This window comes from Trachymyrmex cornetzi, unplaced genomic scaffold, assembly GCF_001594075.2.
Source record: "Trachymyrmex cornetzi isolate Tcor2-1 unplaced genomic scaffold, Tcor1.1 scaffold24, whole genome shotgun sequence".
In the NCBI taxonomy this organism is placed as follows: Eukaryota; Metazoa; Arthropoda; class Insecta; order Hymenoptera; family Formicidae; genus Trachymyrmex; species Trachymyrmex cornetzi.
In genome coordinates, this window is record NW_017297060.1 from 451,359 (window position 1) to 461,767 (window position 10,409).

Genomic DNA, 10,409 nt, shown 5'->3' on the forward strand with positions numbered 1-10,409 from the left:
ATGAGAGTGATTGATTGAAAAGACTTTTAATAACCAAACTTGCAGTCATTTTGATGTTACGATACTTGGGAGTTATTTCAGATATACCTACTGCGCAAGAAAATTTCAGAAATTAATACGCAGGTTTCTGACAGTCGCAAATTAGTTTCGAAATGTTCTGAAACAAAGTTCTAAAGTGTTCAGGTTCATCCTTTATTTTTTCTAGGAAAATATGGTAATGACCGTAATTAAACGACGAGATGTTGCGGACGTGTCGCGACTTCATTCACCTTGGATACGAGTGCAAAATAGTCGCCGGCTTAATCGAATTTCAAGCTCGTGAGTCATCATTTAGCAAAATGCGGGATGAAAGTGTCATTCTTGCTCTTTGTTTACGTCAATCTTGTTAAGCATACCATCTCGATGAGGCTTAGATCCAAACGAAACAACGTAAACGTCAATTTTTGCGAAATCGTGGAAATCGTGAGCGAGAACAGCGGAGAAATCCGCGGGGAATCGTCAACGTCAGCTGCTCGATCGGATTCGCGTCGCGTCGAGTCGAGTCGCACTCGCTCCTCTCGCTCGCTCGATCGACCGATCGACCGATCGCGCGTAACTGCGGGAGCACTTTCAAAAATGATTGTCGCCAAAGTCATGTCGGCCTGGCGAAATGTCCGAGGGTATTGCGTGGGTGCGAGTGGAGAAAAGAACACGTAATTTCGACGAGATCGCGAAATCAATCGGCCATTCACAACGTTACGATTTCCATCGGTATATAATCGGCTTTCGTGACACGTCGACTTGCTTTACAAGCATCGGAATATTTTATTCTTTCGTTGAAAGTAGTAACAAGTTTGACGAACCGAATTCTTTAACAAAATAACTTATTCTTTCCGAAATATATATATAAAATTTATAGAGTAACGTTAAGTTTTCTATAAAGTTTTATGAAGGTAAAAACGAATGACGAAAGGAAAAGAAATTTTATCGAATGCAATTAGCCAATTCATCCAATTGAATCTATCAAGCCACGTGAGAGATTACTGGTTTAATCGTTTATCCGATCAATAGGAACGGACCGATTAATCGATCAAGCCGCAAACCACTGAGACTCAATCGATTAATCAAACGAAATCGATAAACGGATAACAATTTAATCGATAAATCTCGCGCGACCGCTTTCAATCGCTTAAGTCGACTAATACAAAATACATAATGAAATGATTTCGAAACGAGTTATTTGGTTTGAATAATAATAGATATTAAAATGATATACATGCAGCAACTTAGAGGAAATTAAATATTAAACGTGTAATGAAAGTTTATAATTATAATAATAAAAATTTGAATATTTTATTCACTTAAAGTATGATAATAAAACATTTTGAGAGTTATTTTGATAGGAAGATATTTTATATCATTATTTAATATAGAAAGAAAGTTTACAAGAACAAATTAGAAGTTTTTTATGAATCCAATTTTATCCATCAATTAAATTTAATCATAATCAACTATATCGTTGATCACACCATCTTTATCGCAAATATATTACAATGTAAAAAGTGCAGAATACTTTTAGTTTTAAATTACTTAAGAAATTAACATCGGAAATATCGTTCCAAGTCATCTTGATTAGTCAATAATATAGATTATTATATACACAAGTACCAATGTTTTGTACTCACTAAAAAGATCAAACAAACTACCAGGAAAATAAAGAAAGTAATAAAAAATCAAATATTTTATCGGTATAAAAAGTATCATTATCGAAAAGTTAAACAATTTCAGAATCCCATCTTTCACACAAGAAATCTAATACTACATAATCTATAATAAAATAGAAAGGGTCAATAATGATCGCTTGGTATTTCCAGTGTCAAAGATCCATTTGATTTAAGGTACTGCGAAGATAACAGTGTTCCTTAACGATATTCGTCGGATTTAAGAGATATCGCGCGCACAATAAGCGCGGCGACAATTTGACGGGATAACCATACAGCTTTCGATTATCCGTATAGCTCGCGCTGATTCGCGAAGGTGGTGTAATTATCGCGAGTGATATTTTTCAGCGATTTAAGACGCCGGGGCAAATGTTGACGGAGCACGTCTCGCAGGTCCGCGATATCGACTCAATCCCATCCCTACGGTCTATACGCGCGCACGCACGCACGCACGCACGCACGCACGCACACGCGCGTCGAGCCCTTCCTCGCCTGCACGCACCTGTTATGTTGTGTTGTCGTTCTGCAGCGGCGTGGCTGCACGCGACAGCTCGTGCCACTTACTTCCAGTTACCTCTCGGCAGTGCGAACCATCGGCCGCCGTCGCGTCGCTATTTCTCGCGCCGTATCGACGCTGTCGCGAAACCGCTTGTGATCTCTGACACGACGAAAGATCGATCGTCCACCTCGTTCGCGACCGGAGCCCATCAGGCTGGAGTAGAATGCAACGGAAGGGAACGAAGTCTGTTTTTTATCATAGCTGAATTAACGTACGCTTTTGGAACTTAGTGTGAAACGGTACGTGATTATGTTATTTGGCTAAAGTGAGAAAAAGTTCTAGTGCAGGAATAGAAAGACGGACGTATTGTTGGTGCGGTTATTTGCGCGCGAAACTAAAACGTTCGACGTTCCGTCGAATGACGGAAGTAGAAAGACGAATGCGATACTTGAAGGTGTGCGCTGTGATCTGCTACTTCCTTCCATCTCGAAATCGCGAATCGATATTGTTTTTGTCTTAAATTCGGAGTGGGTTTTTTCTCTACGTTTGAAGTAGAGAAGGGACGGATATACTGTATATCATACAAAGTCTATGAAACTACAAATTTTCCCGAAGAACGTGAAAAAAGTCAGTTCGGAATGAGCGATGATGCGCAATCAATCTAAAGTGCTGTAACGCGAATGATGAAATTAAAATTTTATATGAGAAAATAACGAAAATAAGAATTATATTGCGTTCCACCTTCATCTTCCTATAACGGTAAGTGACGTTGACCCGGTAAAGGATTTACCGTGTTCTCTTTATGATTCTTATTATTATTAAATTCCATTTAAATACGACATTACATTACAAGTAAAATTGCAGGAAAATGATTAATCGTAATGTTTCATTACGCAAATAAAAATGATGATAATGAAATATTTCCGATCGGAATATACGATAACATAAACGAGCGCGATTTGCAACTGAAAACGCAGACAACAGAGACCTTTTCGCTTATTCCGTTACACTTTCTGCCAATTGTGACAAAACAAAGATTCTGTTATTCTGTACAGACGCACGAAAACGAATTCTACATTCATGGAAGTACGTTTAAGATAAGTAACGTAAGTTGATTCTCGCATAACGATAGAGATGAGAATCTTTACCGTGATTATACCGGATTTAATGACTGAAGAACACGGGCTCAAAGGTACAATCGAGGAGGAAAGAGATCGCGATCTCCCGAGGACGATCTCGCGAGAGCGGCTTCTTCCTCGGAGGCCTCGGGATCGAGCGGCCGAGGAGGAGCACCGAGCACTTTACTCCGGTAAAGCCGCGCGAGCGAGCATGCGAGGTCGAAGCCTTTCCTCTCTCTCTCGCTCTCGCAGTCTTCCTCCTGCCGCTCTGTCTCCCTATTTCTCTCTTTCTTTCCTTATCTATCTATCTCCCTCCCTCTCTCTCTCTCTCTCTCGCTTCTCTGCGCCTTTCGATTTACACACGGTTTCTCTCTCCGGCTTAATCGCACGCGCGCCTCTCTTCCCGAGTGTACACGAATGCGCGCTTTTGTGCAACGAAGAAAAGACTTACGACGATTTCGACCGGATTTTTTGACAAACCAAGAGAAAATGACGAGATACGAAATAGATAATGATTGACTTGACACAAATATTTGCTTTTATTCGAAGAAGCGGAAATATCAAGTGCACTTTTAATTTATAAAATTAAATTTTATTTTGCATTCATTGATATTTGAAAAATTGATGAAATCACATTTGCTACTTTTATTGTCTTAAATTTCTATCTTGTATTCCGATATCCTTCATTCAGGCAAGATTACTACCAAAACGTTGACGAAATGTAGAAAGAGAAAATGAAACTATAATATTAATATATAAATATATTTTTTTATACATAGTTTTCACGAAAAATGGTTACTATGTGAGCTTAATAAGTAAAAAGTTATAAAATAAAATTAATAATTATCCTAAATTCTTCTATAGTTGTTTTAAAAATTATAACAATTAGATAGATCGTGATAATTTGTTATCTTATTATCTAAAACCGTGTTACGTTTCAAATAATTTTGCTCGATTTGCTAATATCACACACTCATACACATAAACAATTGGATACATTTAAGAACCAAGTAATCGCAAAAAGCAGGAGAAATTTATGAACTTGATATTTATTAATTCTGACATTTATATAAAAAGGAAGTAGATTATTGTTGTTAATCCTTCATTACATCGTTTCATGTCTTTCCTGTAATTAACTATCCTTTTGCGAAATTATGTAAATCATATTGATAGCTGATAGATTAATATTGATTTCATTCAGTAGATGAAGCAGTTTGGCAACTGTTGTATTGTAAAATTCTTTAGTATATAATTTGTTTTGCCTTCACTGGATTTAAATGTATAAACCAGTTATATTAAAGAATTTTACAATAATTGTAAAACTGCTTTTTCTACTAAAGCCATTGCTGATTAATATTTCAACAAATATTTGTGTATAAACATGACTGACTTTTTAATTACTAATTCATGAGATATAGACTATAGAAAAAAATATAGGAAGATTGATATAAAAGTCATATCGACAAAGCTAATTAAACTAGATATTTTTGAGAAAATTAAAAAATATACTTCTGTGTAAAGAGAAAATTCAGAATGTTTTTATAGAGTTCGGAATATTACTTTTGGTATTTATTTGGAATTTGACTTTTATTTTCCAAGTTAAACTAACGTTTAAAAAGTTATTTTATTAAAATTATATGACAATGAGGAAGAGAGAAATTTGAATTGAAGTAAAAAGTAACGTCTTTCAAATTCACACAGGCGATTAGTAAGTAATTCGAGATGTGATATATGTCTCCATATATCTATCGTTGATATTCCAATCGGTCAAGGGTTGCCCCGTCATGTTAGTTCGCATATATATTGGACATTTGCATTTTAATCTAAACTTCAATTAAGCAGTAGCAAGTCCTATATCTTAAGGCAAGGCGACCTACGTCGTCAAGCTATTGTTGGGTGGTAAAATTTGTACGGCTTATCTGAATCTTTTATTTCGCATCTGTGCAGTGTACAGCTTTCAACTCGAACCTCATTGTCATCACTTTCAACGACTGTAACTATCAATGGTATACTGATTTCGTCAAAGGGACGAAACTACTGTAACTGGGTTCAGAAAATGATTAATTTTGCTAATAACTAATACATTATTTTCAATTTTTCGGATTTTAGTGACGATTTTGGAGATAATTTCACTAAAAAATATAATTCTTTTACGCTTTTACATTGATTTTCTTCGAGTTAAAAAAACCTCCGATGGGGAAAGGTCAAATATCTGCACTGAAAAAAAAAAATATAGTTAATTTTAATAAATATTTGAATACTGCCAACTAAATATTTATTAAATTTAAAGATATATTTATTTGATACAAGAAATGATAATTTGATTTAACAATCATTTTTTTTACTGAACAAATATTTATTTACTGTAAGTAAATGTTTAGTTGGCAGTATTGAACTAAATATTTATTAAAATTGACTATATTTTTTTCTCAGTGTAACTTTTCTTTTTTTAGAGGAAGTACCAGAGAGTAACAATTTCGATAGTAATAGTCGGATACAACATAAAATAGTTTTGTGAAATTTTCAAATTACGTTTGTACTTTCAATATAACAGTTATTATCTATTGTTTCTTAATATTAATTTCAGCGTGAATGTTGTAATTGATAATAGACGTTACTTTTTATTCATTATTATTCCATGTTAGACATTTCAAGCATATCCGACGTCAATTATCGTCACGGGTCGGAGGGCCGACGCGACGCATCACGTTAATATCACTTTTCGATTTCATAAACGAATTCTTATAGTCGAACTTTCTCGGCTTGATTAAATCTGTATAACGCGCGCGTCATCTCATCTCCGTCCTTGTCCATAGTCTCATGTTGCCCGCGTTGAATGGGCAACGGATAATAATCGAGTACCGCTTCGAAAATTAAGTCCCGCCTTCTTGCGACGAAGTGGATTACGCGTTGGGAGATTGAATTTCGCAAGAATTAATGACGTCTAAAAGTAAATTGAACTTCCTCACAGCCGTGTCGCACCGTGTTGCGCTGTAGAAAATTTAGAGACGTTTTATCTTTAATTTTAATATTTTAACATATCTATAGAGTGTAAATACATCTCATGTAACGTTTAATTAAAATTCTTTTGCGAGTGCTTCTTAAAATTATGCCGTTAATCGACAATTGAAAGAACGAGCTGAAGAAGATACGTCGGATTTTTGTTTAAAGAATCCAACAACCTTCATCAACTCAACAATTGATAGAATAATTGATAAATAATTAAAAGATAAAGATTTATCGTTAAGATAAAGATATATTGTAATTAATAAAATGCAGTAATAAACATTACACTTGGATTATTTCTCATGAATTTTTCGACGAAACGAGACATATCTTCCTTCGTAATTGCCATCGCGAGCGTGAATTTAATTTAAATAAATGACCGAAGGTGCAACCTTAAAGATGCAATCGTTGGAAGTCGTAATTCGGCGAGCAGGCCGCGCGCGAGCGCAGATATTTACTTTCATTGCTCCGATAAAATCGTTTCAATCAAAATCCATTAAAGTAATCGTCTTAATATTCATTTGCTTTCCCCAATCGTTTTATTATATGCCCAGACGGCGGAGTAAGACAGAGAGAAAAAAAGAAGGAAAGAAAGGGGAACGGAGGAAGGCAAACGCGGACGTAAGGTCGAATTCTTATTCGTGTACCGAACCCCTGACTCACCGACCGCCAGATGCATTCTTATATACGACGGCGAAACGATCGAAAGTATTATCCTCCGCTTTAAATCAGAGATAAGCGGGACTCGGCTAGTCCATTAAGGGCGAAGGATGCATAAGATATTATTTGGTCGAGCGTGGAAGGCCGCGATAACGGATTGCACGTGTAATGCTCTGTGTGCCTACAGTTGGCGGCCTAAATATTTCAATCTCGAATCATCCAACGAGGACATGGAGGTTTAGATCCAACTGTCATCAATTATCTATTTTTTAAACAAGATCGAACTGTGATCTGATCATGATAAGAATGAGTGTTTGAAACAATAAATCTTCAACTATCATTTTTATGATAGATTTTTTTATGATTGATTTCGAGACAAATATCAAGATTTTAATTAGTAATCTTTATGTTGAAAGAGATAGAAAATTAATAAATTTTTTTACATGCTTTAAGGCTGCAATTGAGAAACAAAATTTAGTTGTGTTTACATAAATACAAATAGGCTTTGCTTTCTCAAAATAGCATTGCCTATATGTGGAGTAGTTTTTATTTTATTTACGTAATGTGGAATTACATATATATATATATCTTGCCGGAATTCTTTCAGAAGAAATATCAACTTCAAAGTTCTCAAGTTTTTCGTCCGAATTCTTTTACAAATATTCATAGTAGTCGAGTGAGATGGATTTAAATTGCATCAACCGCTCGGCAAGCGATAGTCATCGTCTAAAATTAGTCGCTACCTTATCAGTGGTGCCTAAAAATTTACGACGGAACGATAAGTTGTGAATAAAGTAAGTCATTTGCACGAATATAAATTGGAGTCGTACGTAAGTATATGATTCTCCGTAGGATTAGAGGCTACATATTTCGTAAATTACTATTCCTACACAAATTCCATCTTCACCGCTCGCATTTCTAACATTTTTCTACCGTGTGTAACGCGTACGGTCATAATTTACGATGAGTTTCCTCTACTATTCAGTGTCTCCTCAGCAACGTTATGAATCGCCCACGAATCATGTCTCCAGGAATTCTTGCAAATGAGATATTGACTGGTGAGAAAAATATGCTTCTTATTTGCATGTCTAATTCAAACAGCTTTTCTCTAATTTATTGAGAGCATTATGGAATTTCCATTGCTCTTTATTACACGAATCAGAAAGAACGATTTTGCTGAAGTATCTAAAAATTTATATACAGATCTGAAAATAATTTTGTTGGACCATCTAAATAATTACATAACAATCTTAAGCATGATGAGCAGTGCTATAAAAAATTTCAACATTCCAGCAACCAGTTTGAGTCCTACATAGTTATTTTGATAGTCCAATAAAATTATTTTCAGATTTGTGTCTATAATAACTAAATTTTTTAGATACTTTAGCAAAACCGTCCTTTCCGTTCAGAGATAGAAATAATATAAACAAATAATAATAGAAATAGTAATAGAAAATTCTAACGTAAATCAAACAACGCAACGATATTCCTGCAATAATAAAGGATTATTAAAATGTTTCGAATATGTAACATTTATCTTTGAAAAACAAAGTCTCGGCTATTTAATCAATGAGATCGATATATTTCAAGCGAGGATAACAATCGTTTTCCCCATAGCTAATAGCGTGAGAAAGTCTAAGCGTCATTGTCATACGATTACAGCGCGAGCGAAGTCAGACTGTCGAGAAGTGAAGGAAAAATTCCGTGCATCGGCAAGTGACCAACACGTTGCAACCGCGGCCGGTGTGATTATGCGATTGCAAAAACGACATCGCGAGTTTTTCGCTGAATGCTGCGCACAACGAGTGACTTCCAATCATTCGTGATTCCGCGGCGAGCGCAGGTGGCAACGTGAGAATCTCGGATATTAATATCGTGCGGAGGCGCGATCGGAATTATTGCAAGCCGCGAACGTATTCCCGTCACTTTGTACCTTTTGCATCGCCACCATCGTCTCCTGACAGAATTCTTTTGCGCAACACTCACGTTTACATGAACACGTCTCGCCGTTTTATTCGCCGATTAATAAGGCTCGGTTTCTCCAACACCTGTTTATGCCCGTTTCTACCAATGTAGCATTTCAATCTTGGCTTAACTAACTCTTCGTCTTTTTCCACAGTTCTAAGAATTAAAACAAATGAAGAGTAATGTTGGACCGAGATCAAAATTAATTTATATTGATAGAACCCGCCATTAATGTCCATTTCTATATAGATTAACTTTAATCTTGGTTTAATTTATTATTTACCTTTATCTAAATTAAAATATGTAAAATGTCTAGCTCGAGATTGCTAAGCAAAAATTAGTAATCTATCTTTTTCTAATTTTTAGAACTGGAAAAAGATAAAAAATCGAGATTAAAGTTAATCTACTTTGGAAACGGGCATTAGTTTAATTCTGGTTAACCAATCTGTCTTCTACTCTTTCGATCTAATTTATGTTACACAGTTTGTAATTTTTATATTCCTTTTAAACCTAGTCCGTAGCTTATAATATTCGTGATCCAGGAATCATATAAATTATTAATGAATAAACATAGAAATAGTTTCTGTGCTTCTATTAACATTAAAAAATTTGAATTCCCGAGAATTATATGTTTACCAACTTAAATTCCTGTTTTTGTGACATCCTATATTTCGGCAGGAATTTTATTATATCATATACTATTACATAATGCATACTGTTGTGAATAATATAACCGAGAAAGACTCATTTGGATTCATGACAGCTTGGTATAGTACTTAATATTTTTTCAATTAAAAAAAGACAAGATTGTAAACTATGTTGATACCAGTTGATACCGTTTAAGGATATTACTGTAAAACAACATGCGATTGTAAATCAAACTCTTATTACACGTGACGGTGAATAAGAACCGTGCAGTTTACAAAAAGTGACATTGATGAACGGTATGAGCAGTCTTGAGCACTCAAACGGTTCAAATATTGAAATTTCAATATTGATTCACCGACAGAGAAACGATTCGGACCTACACGTTTCTATGTGCATAAATTATTACGCGCACGGCGCAAAAAGGGGACTTCGAAAAGCCGTCTCTTTAATGACTTTCAATCATCCAGAGACAGGATGAACTTCGAAATTTGATAAATATTCCCGAAAACTAACGCCGCGGCACTTCTCATGCCTTACAAATCGTGTGTCTAAATCGAGGGGGTAACCACTAGCTGAAATATTGACCCACAGATCACACGATTTCATATGATTTCATCTGATTACAAATAATTGTTTTCACTACATATGAAGTAATTTAATAAAATATACGATTTTATTTAATTAATTTTAATATTATACAATAATTTCTCGTGGTTGCATATGTAATTACCGGATTATACATAGAGATTTCATATGAATTTCATAACGATTTCGAGGACTTTGTCCCAAGATTACATTAAGTAGTTACCCCCT